The following is a 14,960-nucleotide window of genomic DNA, read 5'->3' as shown; positions in this document are numbered from 1 at the left end:
GCTGATCAACACCAGTCTATCGATCATGTGATGGGGGCATGCGTCTAGAAGGTTCTTAAAGTGCTCCCAGTACTCATAAAGAGTCTCTGATTCTCCTTGAACAATGCAGGAGATCTCTTTTCTCAGTCTATCTGTGACTTCAGGTGGAAAGTATTTTTCCAAAAATTCTCTCCTGAGCGTGTCCCAGTTGGTAACAGTCACTTCAGGTTGGGAGTAGTACGACTCCCTCGCCTTTCCCTCAAGAGAAAACGAGAAGGCGGTTAACAGAATAGAAGTTTCATCTGCACCATTACGCCTAATAGTAGAACAGGCTGTCTGGAAATCCCTTAGGTGCTTGATAGGCTCTTGAGTAGGTAAGCCATGAAACTTGGGCATCAAGTTGATTAGTGCAGTCTTTAGTTCGAAATCTGCAGCCAGAGTTGGATGATGCACTTGATACGACTGCAGTGTAAAATTTGGGGCTCCAACCTCCTGGAGAGTAATCCTCCTAGGTGCTGCCATTCTATCTGCACGTGAATGAACTGAATCAGTAGTAAAGGATCTTGTTTCGCTCTCAGATGGCGGTTTAGATTCGCCCTCAGATGAGACTGGTGAATCGATAACAATCACTTCACCACCCTCAGAGACTATCCTGCATCGAGCTCGCCTAATACGTGAAAGAGTTCTTTCAATTTCAGGATCAAACGCGGCTAAGCTCCAATCAGGCAGTGAACGCATCATTCAATGAAAGAAACATATAGCTCATGGCAAAAATAAAAATAAAATAAAATATGTACACCAATTAATAATTCAGCACACAATTGCAACTCCCCAGCAACGGCGCCAAAAACTGACGTGGAGGCAGAAGTCGGCTAATTAAGAAATCAATATAGAGAATGCGTTGAGAGTATAGTTCTTAACCAGCTAAGATCCACCTTGTCAATTTAGAAAAGTTGTCACAAAATTTAGAAATAATAATACTGGGAGTATGAGTCCAAGGTCGTCTCCCAACGAGTTGCAGGAAAGGGTGCTAACTTATTAATCAGGAATTTTCAAGAGAGTTTGAGTTTGGATAATGAGCAATTAAATAATTATAAATTAAAGCAATAAAAGTAAGAATGATTATTAATATTCCAATAAAAGGCCTTGACTGGGGGAATGATTAATTGGAAGTCCTATCCTTGTTGGGATCTCTTAAGTGTAGTATCAAAAAGGTTGTTGTTTTCACTTAGTTAACCCTTACTAAATAAAGGAAAGTCAAGTGATTGAGCTAATCCTTATTCGCAAATCCTAGTCCTCTCCCTTGGGAAGGTCTAGCGTTAGTAAATACAGAACTAGCCAACAACTTCCAATTTAATCAGCACTTAAGCCTTCCAACTCAAGTGTCTCCTTTTAATCAATCCCTATGTCAAGTATGGATATACTCTATTGACATGAATATAATACTCAGAAAAATATAAGAAGACATAATAAATTAATTAAAATAAAATAGAGATTAAAAATTAATTAAAAGTAAAAATAATCCTCTTTATCAACAATCCATGAAAATAATCCAATTAGAACTCTAAATAAAGTAAATAAGGATATGGAAAAATAAGGGACAAAGTAAACAAACTAGAATAATATCTTCAACGGAGGTGATGACTCTTCAATATCCAAAAGCATGAAACAATAACTAGGAATGTAAAGAGAAACTAGAGGAAGAGTAATTCTCTCCTAGATTCAGATCTAAAACTAAAAGTAATCCTAATATGAATGAATGTGTATCTCCGTCTATGCGTGTGTGTTGAGTCTCTACTTGTTTTCTGGCTTTGTTCTGTATTTCTGGGCCAAAAACTGGGTCAAAACGCGGCCCAAAATCACCCCTAGCATTTTCTGTTATTTCTACAGATCGCGCAGGTCATGCGTATGCGTCATCCACGCGTTAGCGTCATTCAGCGATTTTCCTTGTCACGCGTACGCGTCATGCACGCATTCGCGTCATTCGTGCAGACTCCAATCCACGCGTACGCATCAGGCACGCGCTCGCGTCGTTGTAATTTTCTCCATTCCACGCGCTCACGTGAGCCATGCGCGCGCGCCGGTGTTTGCTGATCATCTCCTTAGTTTCTTGTGTTCCTTCCATTTTTGCAAGCTTCCTCTTCATTCTCTAAGCCATTCCTGCCCTATGAAGCCTGAAACACTTAACACACAGATCACAACATCGAATGATATAAAGGATAATTAAAATATACTAATTAAAGATCTTTAGGAAGCAAGTTTTCAACCATAAAACGATACTAGAAAGGAGTTATAAAATCATGTATTTAGTATGAATAAGTGGGTGATGACTTGATGAAACCATTCAATTAAATACAAGATAAACCATAAAATAGTGGTTTATCAATCATCTACTATGTTACACCTTAATACCTAACCAGAACTCAACCAGAATGATCATGAATCCACACATGCATACAAAATTCGACATATAATTCGACCAATTTTTTCCAATGTTACACGATTCCACCAAAAACGACGACATATAAACAGGCATTCTAGACAAACTTACATGATGGCCACAGGTTTCAGGACCACAATTGTAAAGACCACTACTGTCTTCGACAATGGCACAACCTAACCTAGTACATGGTAACACCTGCAATAAGCCATACACTAATTGAATATTAGTATATAAGAAGAAAAACAGATCAACCCAGTACATGGAAGATCTGCAATAAGCCATTAGCACTCTATAACAAACTATAACAAACTATAACAAACTCCAGGTTGCACTCTACCTGCACAGCCACGTCTCTGAAATGATCAACCCATTAGCACTCTTTCTTTGACTTTTACTTAGAAAAGTAAGATGAATTAAATAAAGTGCAGGAACGGGGGAAATAAAGTCAAACAAATTTAGCAAATAAAGGATTCAGCAATAATGGCAAGCTCCAGTTTTTGAAAAAATTAGATTTTTCATTTGGACCATTAAACATCATCTGCAAGGGGATAAAGATGATGATCTACAACTTCAATACTTGATGAGCTAAAGCCTTTGAAATCCATGATGGTAACAGACAAGCTAGCTTATTTAAAGCATCATACCTGGTCTCCTTTGCTTTACCACAATTTATTACATACACAACATCATCTATGGTGATGCTACTCTCGGCGATAATTGTTGCTAGGACAATTTTTCTACAGTGGAAAAATAACAATCATCAAAATTACAAAACCTGAGAGTTAATAAAAAGTAGTAATCCGCTTTTTGCTGAACAAATGATGTATGTTAGAACAAAGTAGTGGCCAATCATCATGGTCAGATAACCTAGCAGTGTTAAGATTTATTTAGGTTCAAGGGATTAGGAATTTGAACACCTATACAGGAAAATTTATGAAAGGAAAGCAATTAAACTTGACTAACAAGTTGCAATTCACCAATTTTCCCAAGCCTAACATAACATTCTAGTTGAGTTTCAGCTTCTTCATTCTCTCATTTGTTCATATTTATGCTGCAAACTAGTATATAAGAAGAAAAATAGATCGTGTCAATTATCTATTGTGGTGGCTACATGATTTGTCATGGAAGTCACCAAATCATCAGTCTATATTGTCATGCCCTTCTCCTTCCTACTCTTACAGAATTACCGAACATTGAGTTATTCATGTCACTAAAAAAAAGGTTTTTATTTTCTGGTATTCGGACTGACTTACTACAACATATTAGCCTTCATATACTATTGAAATTAGTAGGGAACTTTGATAACTAACTCACAAAAATAAATACCATAAAACATATACGTATGTATAGGTAAAACAAGAACACGTAACTAGAAACATAATCAAATTCCAACCATGTTGTCCATATCAAAAAAACATCATATACAATTTTTGCTTTAAAAGCTTCAAGCAATTGTGTGTCTACATTCTAGTAGAAAAATTCAGAAAGAAGAAAATTATTCTTAAGTTTCTGAACCTAATAGAGGTGCTTCAGGTTCTATCTTTCATCTAATCATTAGACTTTGTTGATGAAGCCTCCTTCTCTCTTGCAGCTGCTTCTCTAGTCTTCTTCCTCAACTCTGCTTCTCTACTTTTCTTGTTCAGCAGCTTCTCTAGGATTACTATTCTTTCCTCTGCATGTGCTTGATAAACCATTATTTTATGGTTTATATTGTGTTTAATTGTGTGGATTTATCAAACCTTTACCCACTTATTCATGTGATTAGCATGTATTTACAATTCCTTCCCAAAAATTACTCAATGATTGAAAATTTGCTTCCTAGAGACTTTTTTTAATTATGTATTTTAATTCTCCTTTATTCCATTTGATTCCGTGACCCGTGTGTTAAGTGTTTCAGGCTTTATAGGGCATGAATGACTTGGAAATTGGAGAGGAGGCTTGCAAAAATGGAAGGAACACAAGAAATTGAGGAGATGACCAGCGAGAAGTGACGCGGACGCATGGCTCACGCGACCGCGTGAAATAGAGGAAATTGCAGTGACGCGCTCGCATGCCTGACACGAACACATGGATTGGAAACTGCACAAGTGACGTGAATGCATGGACAACGCGTACGCGTGGCAAGGCAAAACGCTGGATGACGCGAACGCTTGGATGACGCGATCGCGTGACGTGCGCGATCTGCAGAATCTGCAGAATTCGCTGGGGGCGATTTGGGCCCTGTTTTGACCCAGTTTTCGGCCCAGAAAAGAAGATTAGAGCCAGGGAACATGCAAAGACCAAGAACAACATTCATTCTGCATAATTTTAGTTTGAGATCTAACTTTACTCCTCCTCTAGGTTTTCTCTCTACACATTCATAGTTCTTAGGATTTCATTTTTATTGCTTTTTGGATTGGGATATTGAGAAGAGTTATTACTTCCACCAAGACTTCATCATTCTAGTTTGTTTTCTTACTTGTCACTTACTCTTCCATGTCCTTAATTTATTCAGAGTTACTATTAGATTATTTTTAGAATTTATTAATACAAGAATTATTTTTATTTTTAATTGGTCTCTTTGATTATTATTATTTATCATGTTTCTCTTTATTTCTCTTCCTTATTTTGTGAAATTTACATTCATAATGAGCGAGTAGTTCCATAACTTGATTGGGAGATGATTGAAAGGAGAACCTTGAGTTGGAACACTCAAGATAAAAATTGTAATTGGGTTTATTGTTGGATCGCCCTCTAGTCACTGACACTAGTCCTTCCCAAGGGAGAGGATTAGGACTTGTGAATAGAAATTGCCTTCCAACTTACTTGACTTTCCTCTACCTAGTAAAGGATAACTAAGCAGAACAACCTTCAATTATCACTTTTATCTTGGGAGAACTCCATCAAGGATAGGGCTTCCAACTAATCTACTCCCGGTCAAGGTTTTTATTTAAATTACATAAATTCTCTGATTTAATTTCCTGTTTACCAACTCAAACCATTTTAGAAAATATCTGATTAATAAAATAGCACACCTTTCTACAACTCGTTGGGAGACGACCTGGGATTCATACTCCCAGTATTTTAATTCTAATTTTGTGACAACCCCTTCTAAATTGATAAGTGGATTTTCGGTTGGTTAAGAATTGTACTTGCAACGTATCTCTTATAATAATTTCTTAACTCGCCAATTTCCGCCACGTCAATTTTTGGCACCGTTGTCGGGGAGTTACAATAGCGTGCTAAGTTATTGATTGGAATTTATTTATTTGCATTTTATTTTATTTTGCTACTATGAGCTGCATGTTTCTTTCGTTAAATGACGCATTTACTTCCTGATCCAAGCTTGCCAGTATTTGATCCTGAGATCGAAAGAACTATTTCACGTATAAGGCAAGCTCGGCGTCGGTTAGTCCTCCCCGAGGGCGAATCTGAAACGTCACGTAGGGAAGAAACAAGCCTCCGTTCTACTGATTCGGTTGATTTACGTGCAGGTGACATGGCAGCACTTAGGAGAGTTAGTATCCAGGAGGCTAGAGCCCCTGATTTCACACTGCAACCGTTTCAAGCGCATCACCTAGCAGTGGCTACAGATTTTGAGATAAAGACTGCACTACTCAACTTGATGCCTAAGTTTCATGGCTTACCTGCTCAAGAGCCTATCAAGATCTTTAGGAATTTCCAGGCAGCCTGTTCTACTATCAGGCGTGATGGTGCAGATGAAACTTCTATTCTGTTGAAAGCCTTCCCATTGTCTCTTGAGGGAAAGGCGAGAGAGTGGTACTACACTCAACCCGCAACAACTGTTTCTGACTGGGACACGCTTAGAAGAGAATTTTTGGAAAAATTCTTTCCAGCTGAAGTTACTGATAAACTGAGGAAAGACATTTCCATGATTGTTCAGGACGAGTCCGAGACTCTCTACGAATACTGGGAGCACTTCAACAACCTTCTGGAAGCATGCCCCCACCATATGATTGACAAGATAGTGTTGCTCGACTACGTCACACAGGGCATGAGGCCCCAAGATAAGACCATATTGGAAAGTGCTAGCAATGGGTCTATGAAAAAGTACAAGACCACTGATGAAGCATGGCAATTGATTAGCGACTTGGCTGAATCTACTAGAAATCACAAGCAGAAACAAGGCCGGTCAAAAGCTATTGCAAAGGTATCTTCTAGCAAGGAGACTACTGCTCTGACTCAGAATATATGTGAAATGACCAACTTACTGAAGCAGATGCAGTTGAATCAACAACAAGTGCAGCAAAGCCAATAGTTAGTCCAACAGAGAGTGTGCGGGATCTGTGCTGATTATAGCCACTATACTAATGAATGTCCGCAGCTCCAGCAGGAAGACAACATTGTGGCAGCCACTCATAACTTTTATGACCGCCCCAACCAAGGATACAACTAAGGTGGCAGCTACAACCATGGATGGCAGGACAATTTCAACCAAGGTTGGAGAGATAATTCTAACCAGGACTGGAGGGACAACAATAACAAAGGAGGCAGAGACAATCAGGGAAATCAGAGGTGGAATAATAACAACAACAGACAGCAGAACCAGAACCAGCCTTACAGAGCACCTCACCTGAGGCAATCCCAAGGACCACAGCACAACCAACAGCAGACCTCTCAGATCACTTATCCCTCTTCATCTTCTAATGATGAGTTACTACAATCTATTGATCGGAGACAGCAGGCCATGGAAAACAATCTTACTTCTACTCTAAATGGTTTGAACTCTACCTTGCAAGCTCTTATCTCACAGATTGAATCACTAAATAACTCCAACAACCAGCCTTTGAACTCCAGTGGAATCCCCTCTCAACCATTGCCCAATCCAAAGGGTGGCATCAATGCCATCACCCTAAGGTCCGGAACCACACTGCAAGAGAGGAATTAGGAGGAACCAATCCCATCAGAGCACGCCTCAGCTGAAGAGGTGGTGGAAGTAGAGGATGCTGAAGAAGAAGAGGACATACAAGACATGACTGAAGAAGAAGAAGCTCAACCACAGAAGGAAGCACCAAAGGATGCAGACCCTGCAGAAAACATCCTTCCTATTCCATTTCCACAAATTGCAAGGAAGTCCAGGAAGTAGATGGAACTTGATCCCAAAATGGTAGAAATATTCAAAAAGGTTGAGGTAACTGTTCCCCTTTTTTATGTTATTCAACAAGTACCTAAATATGCAAAGTTTCTAAAAGATTTATGCATAAATAAAGACAAAATTAATGAATTAGAAACTATTCCTTTAGGTAGTTCTATATCTGCTTTAATGGGAGGTATACCTGAAAAGTGTAGTGATCCAGATCTATGTATGGTTAATTGTACTATTGGTGGTGTGATATTTTCTGACTGCATGTGTGATTTAGGAGCATGTGTTAGTATAATGCCTTTGTCTATATATGATACTTTGAGGCTCCCTCCCTTGAAAAGGTCGGCAGCTCGTTTTGTGTTAGCAGATAAAAGCATTATTACAGTGGTTGGAGTTGCTGAAGATGTATTAATGAGCATTAAGGGACTCAAATTTCCTATTGACTTCTATATCCTGGAAATGCCCCCTAATGACTCAGGAAGGCCATCATCAATCCTGCTTGGAACACCATTCCTGAAGACTTCAAAGTTCAAGCTGGATGCATTCTCAGGAACTTATTCCTTTGAGATAGATGGCAGAGCAGTGAAGTTCAGCTTAAATGAAGCAATGAGACATCCTCCGGAAGATCATTGTATCTTCCAGTGCGATATTATTGATGAAACTATAGCTGAAGTTCACCAGGAGGAATTAGAAGAGAAGTACATAGGACAAGGTCCAAGTATGGAGACATTTTCAGAGGACAATGAGAGCACTTTACCATTATCACCAACCTCAAATAATCTAGAGCCTGACCATGAGCAGAAATTGGAATTAAAGTCCCTTCCTCCACACCTCAAGTATGCTTACCTTGAGGACAAGCAGAAGTTTCCAGTTATCATTGCATGGGAACTCACCTCCCAACAAGAAGAACAGCTACTCAGTGTGCTGAGGAGATACAAGAAAGTAATTGGATGGAGCTTGGCAGACATAGAAGGCATCAACCCTCAAGTTTGTGAGCAAAGAATATTTTTAGAAGAGGAAGCAACACCTATTCGTCAACCCCAGAGAAGACTGAATCCCACTATCTTAAAGGTTGTCATAAAAGAAGTGACCAGACTACTTGAGGCAGATATTATCTACCCCATCTCAAACAATGAATGGGTAAGCCCAGTACAAGTGGTGCCCAAGAAGTCTGGAGTCACTACAGTGAAGAATGAGCATGGAGAGCTCATGGCAACCAGAGTCCAGAACGCCTGGAGGGTCTACATTAATTACAGGCGTCTCAACCAAGCCACTCGTAAGGATCACTACCCCCTTCTATTCATTGATCAAATGCTAGATCGCCTGTTAGATAAATCACATTATTGCTTTTTAGTTGGTTACACAGGCTATTTCCATATTCATATAGCTCCTGAAGATTAGGAAAAGACTACTTTTACATGTCCTTTTGGGACTTATGCTTATAAGTGAATGCCATTTGACTTGTGCAATGCACCAGCTACTTTCCAAAGGTGCATGATGAGTCTTTTCTCTGACCTTATTGAAGACTGTATGGAGGTTTTTATGGATGATTTTAACGTTTATGGTGATTCCTTTAACCTTTGCTTAGATAGTTTATCTAGAGTATTAGATAGATGTGTCAGTACGAACCTTGTATTGAACTTTGAAAAATGTCACTTTATGGTAAAACAAGGGATTGTACTAGGACATGTTGTGTCTAATACGGGCATTTCTGTAGATCCAGCAAAGGTGGATGTTATTTCTAGTTTACCTTACCCCTCCTCTGTGAGGGAAGTCCGTTCGTTCTTTGGCCATGCAGGTTTTTACCAGAGATTCATTAAGGACTTTAGTAAGGTAGCACTACCCTTATCCAGACTACTACAAAAAGATATTGAGTTCGAGTTCAGTGAGGATTGCAAACAAGCGTTTGATAAGCTGAAGACCGCCCTAACTCAAGTTCCAATTGTGAGAGGACCAGACTGGAGCCAGCCATTTGAAATCATGTGCGATGCTTTCAACCATGCAGTAGGAGCAGCACTGGCTCAGCGTGAAGGTAAGGACCCTTTTGTAATTGCTTATGCGTCTAAGACTTTAGACGCTGCTCAGTCTAATTACACTACTATTGAGAAAGAGCTTCTGTCTATTGTTTTTGCTCTGGATAAATTCCGAGCCTATTTACTTGGTACTAAAGTAGTAGTGTACTCAGACCACGCAGCTCTAAAGTATTTATTAGCTAAAAAGGAGTCCAAACCAAGGCTTATACGTTGGATACTGCTACTACAAGAATTTGATTTAGAAATTAAAGATAGGAGTGGTAACCAAAATCTAGTGGCAGACCACTTGAGTTGCCTTGAGCACATTAAGGATACCTCCACTCCTATAAATGATAATTTCCCATTTGATAACCTGCAAGCAGTATCTGAAGTAGTCCCTTGGTATGCGCCTGTAGCTAATTATCTAGTTAGCCGCACTTTTCCTCCAAACTTTACTAAGCATCAAAGAGACAAGCTGAAAAATGAGTCCAAATATTATATATGCGATGACCCATATTTATGGAGATGTGGCACTGACCAGGTAATTAAACAGTGTGTGCCTCAATCAGAATTCCAGTCCATTTTAGAGGCTTGCCACTCATCTGAGAGTGGAGGACATTTTGGCCCTCAAAGAACAGCTAGAAAAATTTTAGATTGTGGATTCTGGTGGCCTACTCTTTTTAAAGATGCTGCTGAATTTTGTAAATATTGTTCCCTATGCCAAAGCTTTGGTAATATATCCAAGAGGGATGAGATGCCTCAACAGATTATGCTTTTCTGTGAAATTTTTTATGTTTGGGGCATTGACTTCATGGGTCCATTTCCAAACTCTAATGGTTATTTTTATATATTGTTAGCTGTAGATTACATTTCTAAATGGGTTGAAGCAATTCCTACCCGCACTGATGATGCTAACACTGTTATTTCCTTTGTTAAAAACCATATTATTTGTCGCTTTGGATCACCACGAGCAATCGTGAGCGATCAAGGCACCCATTTTTGTAACAGGAAACTAACATGATTACTGAAGAAGCATGGGATAATTCATAAAGTAGCAACAGCCTACCACCCTCAAACTAATGGGCAAGCCGAGGTGTCAAACAGAGAGATAAAGCGTATATTGCAGAAGATAGTCAAACCTCATAGAAGAGACTGGAGCACCAGGCTACAAGATGAACTCTGGGCATACAGAACTGCATACAAGACACCCATTGGAATGAGCCCCTTCCGCTTAGTTTATGGAAAATCCTGTCACCTCCCGGTTGAAGTAGAGCACAAAGCCTTTTGGGCAGTAAAGGAGTGCAACATGGGATTTGAGAAAGTCGGAGCTGAAAGGAAGTTGCAACTGCAAGAATTGGAAAGCCTTCGCCTAGAAGCTTATGAGAACTCGAGGCTGTACAAGGAAAAGATGAAGGCTGTGCATGATAAGCACATCAAGAGGAAAGAGTTCCAACCTGGGGACTTAGTCCTCCTTTATAACTCTAGACTGAGGCTCATGCCAGGCAATTTGAGATCAAAATGGGAAGGTCCATATAGAGTAGAGAAGGCTGAGCCATACGGAGTTTTCCACTTGAGTCATCCTTCAAAATCTGAATTCATCAAAGTTAATGGACATCGCTTAAAGCTATATCATGGTGAGAAGGTGATGAAAAACAAGGAGTTAGAAATCTTCCTCTTGGAGGATCCACCCACAGTAGAAGACTGAGCTAGTAGAGCGTCCAACTTACGGACGTTAAAGCAAAGTGCTGGGTGGGAGACAACCCACCATGGTATGATCGTTCCTTTATTTCTTCTTAATTTTCTCTGTCAATAACTCTTCTCATTATTAGCTTAGATAGTTTGCATCTTCATTTTCATAATTGCATTAAAAAAAGGGGGTCACGCGACGCGACAGCGTCGCTGACGCGTCCGCGTCGCAGGTGAGTACGAAAGAAAAGTAAATCGAACAGAAAGTCATGCGGGAGCGTGGCTGGAGGCATGCCTTTGGCACAAATCACCCCACGCGACCGCGTCGCTGACGCGTTCGCGTCATCTAGAAAAAAATACCTCCCACGCGTCCGCGTCACTCACGCGGACGCGTGATCTGAAAATCGACGTAAGAAAGGGTGCATAGCCGAAAGTTGTGCTGGAGTGGTGTTGGACTGGTGCTAGGCGCACAAGCCTCACCACGCGAACGCGTACCCCACGCGTCTGCGTCATATTCCAATATTGGCCACCCACGCGACCGCGTCCCCCACGCGATCGCGTCACCCAAAAATTTGGCAAAAAAGAGTTTCGAACAGAGAGTTGTGCGAGCACGAGGCTGCCCTCGCGCCAGTAGCACAAAACGAGTCACGCGTCCGCGTGACCAACGTGACCGCTTCGATTCATATGAGCGCAATTCGCGCGACCGCGTTCCCCACGCGTCCGCGTCGCTTGCGCCGCACAGCTTAACCTAATCTGCCAAAATATCTTATCTTTCTCTTCCCCCATTCCTACTTTTTCTTTTCCCTCCTTATTTCTTCCTTCTTCCTTCTTTCTCACCTTCTACTTTCTCTCTCTCTCACCACCATTATCAAGGTTTTTCTTTTCTTCATCCCTCCTTACTTTTCTATTCTTCTTTTTATTTTTATGTTTTCTTCTCTTTTTTTTTTCTTTTTACTTGCATTATCCATGTTTTTCTTTTCTTTCTTTTTCTTTTAATTGGTGTTGGAAATTTATTAGGGTCATTATTGTTCCTTATTATATGCTTGTGGATTGTTGCAAACTTGTTTGGAAATTATATATTAATTTTTTAAAGTTGCTTGCATGTTCAATTTATTATTTTCATTAGCTTATTTATCATGCATGCTATGTGTTTGTGAAAACGCCCGTATGGCATTGTGCACTATTTTTAGATTTCTTTTAATCTACTACTCTATATGTTTGCTTTTCACAAAACCCCTTTTTATATTTTATTAGTTAAATATAATTGTTAATACAAACAGATTGTTAGTATGACAGACTTGGTAATCTAACTTAGACATTGAATGCTTGATCTATACTACTCATGCCTTTGCCTGCATGCCAATAAACACCTTGCATTTATTTGTCATCATATGCACTTGTTATATTTCCATTTTTGTTTCTCACATATAGTCATGACCATGTGTTAACATCATTCATCTTTTAATGTGCATTGATTACCACATTTCCCGCCCTCTTCCTTGCTCCAACCCTTGACATTTTAACATACTTTTTCTTTTCTTTCTTTTAGGATGGCCACCAAGAAAGGCAAGGAGAAAGCTACTCCCAAACCACCCGCAAGAAGAGGAACAAAAAGAGCATTAGTGGCAGAGCCATCTTCAACTGCAGTTAAGCCCTCAACAAAAAGGATTAAGAGGATTATAAAGGTTGATGAAAACGAGAAAGCCTTCCCAGCAAAGGACACTGCGCGATTTACCAATCGCTACTGTGAGCAGATGTTCCCCATCCTGGCAGAAAGGAGTTACAACAATGAATACCTTCTTATCCTCCCGACCCATATTGTTGAATTTGTTGAGCCGCAAATTACACGAAGACAATGGGGTTTCCTACAGAGACAACCACGGCAGGTTAATCTTTCCTGGGTAGTCGAGTTCTACTCCAACTTTCACCTACCGACCCTGCAGTCTGTCTATGTCCGTCAGAAGCAAATCCCCATTACAGAAGAGGCTATTCAACGAACTTTAGATCTTCCCCTTACTCCAGAAGGACTGGATGCATTTCAAGAGGCCACACTCAAGCGCCAGATATACCAATTTGACTGGGACGCTGTTCTCAGAGTTATCGCGCTACCTGGCAGCAGATGGATCTATGGATACCATCATTCCCGTCCTAAGGGAATATCGGCTTTCGCACTTACCTTGGAGGCTCGCATATGGGCACAGATTATGTCCCATTATGTCTTTCCGAGCACCCACGATTCCTCCTTCACTGCAGACATGGCCGTTCTACTATGGTGCATCCTTACAGACCAGCCTTTGAACCTACCAAGACACATCCGGAATGCTATGGGACACGTACAAATTGCGGGCAACTTACCTTTTCCCGCCTTGGTTTCAGATCTCGTCTTAGTAGCCGGAGTCTCCTACAGAGCTGGAGACACCAAAGCCATGCTCCCACGGGATTATCAGTACGTCCCTAACGGGAAATATATTAGACTCCCAGCAGCCACTACAAGCCAACCTACCAAACCGGCTGAAGACATTCCTCCTTCAACACCACAAGCACCTACAACAAACCAACTGCTCCATCAGATACTTGAGAGGTTGGATCGGCAGGAACACAAAGCAAAGCTAAGAGAGCGTCGTAACAAGCGCCGATTCACATACCTCAATGAGCTACTTAAAGGAAAATACAGAGACTCAGACACCCCGGACTCCACTTCCTTTACCAGCACAGGGAGCTATGACGGTCTCGACTGTGGAGATACTGCTACCAGCCCACCTTTGTTCCTGACAGATGGCACCGAGGATGGTGCAAAGCCTTAAGTGTGGGGAGGTCGGTCAGTACCTGACTTCCGGAGGTAATTTCTCTTCCTGAACACCAATCAAATAGGATATTTAGTTAGTTTTTCTTTTGTAGAATAGGATAAATTGCATAGTAATAGATTAGCTGCATGCATGTTCTACTTGATTGAAAAGATAATAAGTTTCTTCTAAAACTCTATTTTTAGAACAAAATTTCACTAATTTTAATTAAAACTTTTATGTTAAATTTGCTTGAAGTTGTATTTGGAACATGGTTTTTGAGCTAAAGAACACACAACCTGTGAGACTTTGAGCCTAAACACATGGTTACATTATTTAACCATAAATATTTTATTCTTGTGTGTTTACTTCTCTATGATTGTAATCTATATTTTGTTTCATCCTATATGTCCAATGTTTAATATGTTTATATGCTTGCATATGATTGAGGCCATTATTTGTTTAACTCACTTATCCAAATTAAGCCTACCCCTTAAGTAACCTTTGTTAGCCACTTTGAGCCTTTAAATCCCATTTGTTCTTTATTTTACCACATTACTAGCCTTAAGCGGAAAAACAATTATATATCCCAATTGAATCTTTGGTTAACTTGAGGTAGAATTGTGTGTTAATTGAGTATGGGAAGATCGTGGGAACAAAAGATAATAAGGGAATGTGTCATGATAATATAATGGGAATTTGGGTACCTACTCATGTGAAACTGTAAAAGAAAAAAATGTAATAATTCTATGTGCATTGATAAGCTGTGTTTATGTTAAAAAAAATAAAAAAAATCAAAAAAAATATTCAATAATTAAATAAGGGGACAAAATTACCCTAATGCTAAATTAAAATTCAAAGATCAATCCATATGTGATAAAATTAAAATAAAAGTTGATACATGAGTATAGAATGTGAAAGAAAAAATTTTGGGTAGCTAGGTGTGAAATTTAAGTTATAAAGAAAATATATGT

Source organism: Arachis ipaensis, chromosome B7 (assembly GCF_059453495.1).
Source record: "Arachis ipaensis isolate K30076 ecotype BB chromosome B7, ASM5945349v1, whole genome shotgun sequence".
NCBI classification, from domain to species: Eukaryota; Viridiplantae; Streptophyta; class Magnoliopsida; order Fabales; family Fabaceae; genus Arachis; species Arachis ipaensis.
The sequence above is the reverse complement of the archived record's forward strand: the minus strand, read 5'-3'. Positions refer to the sequence as shown.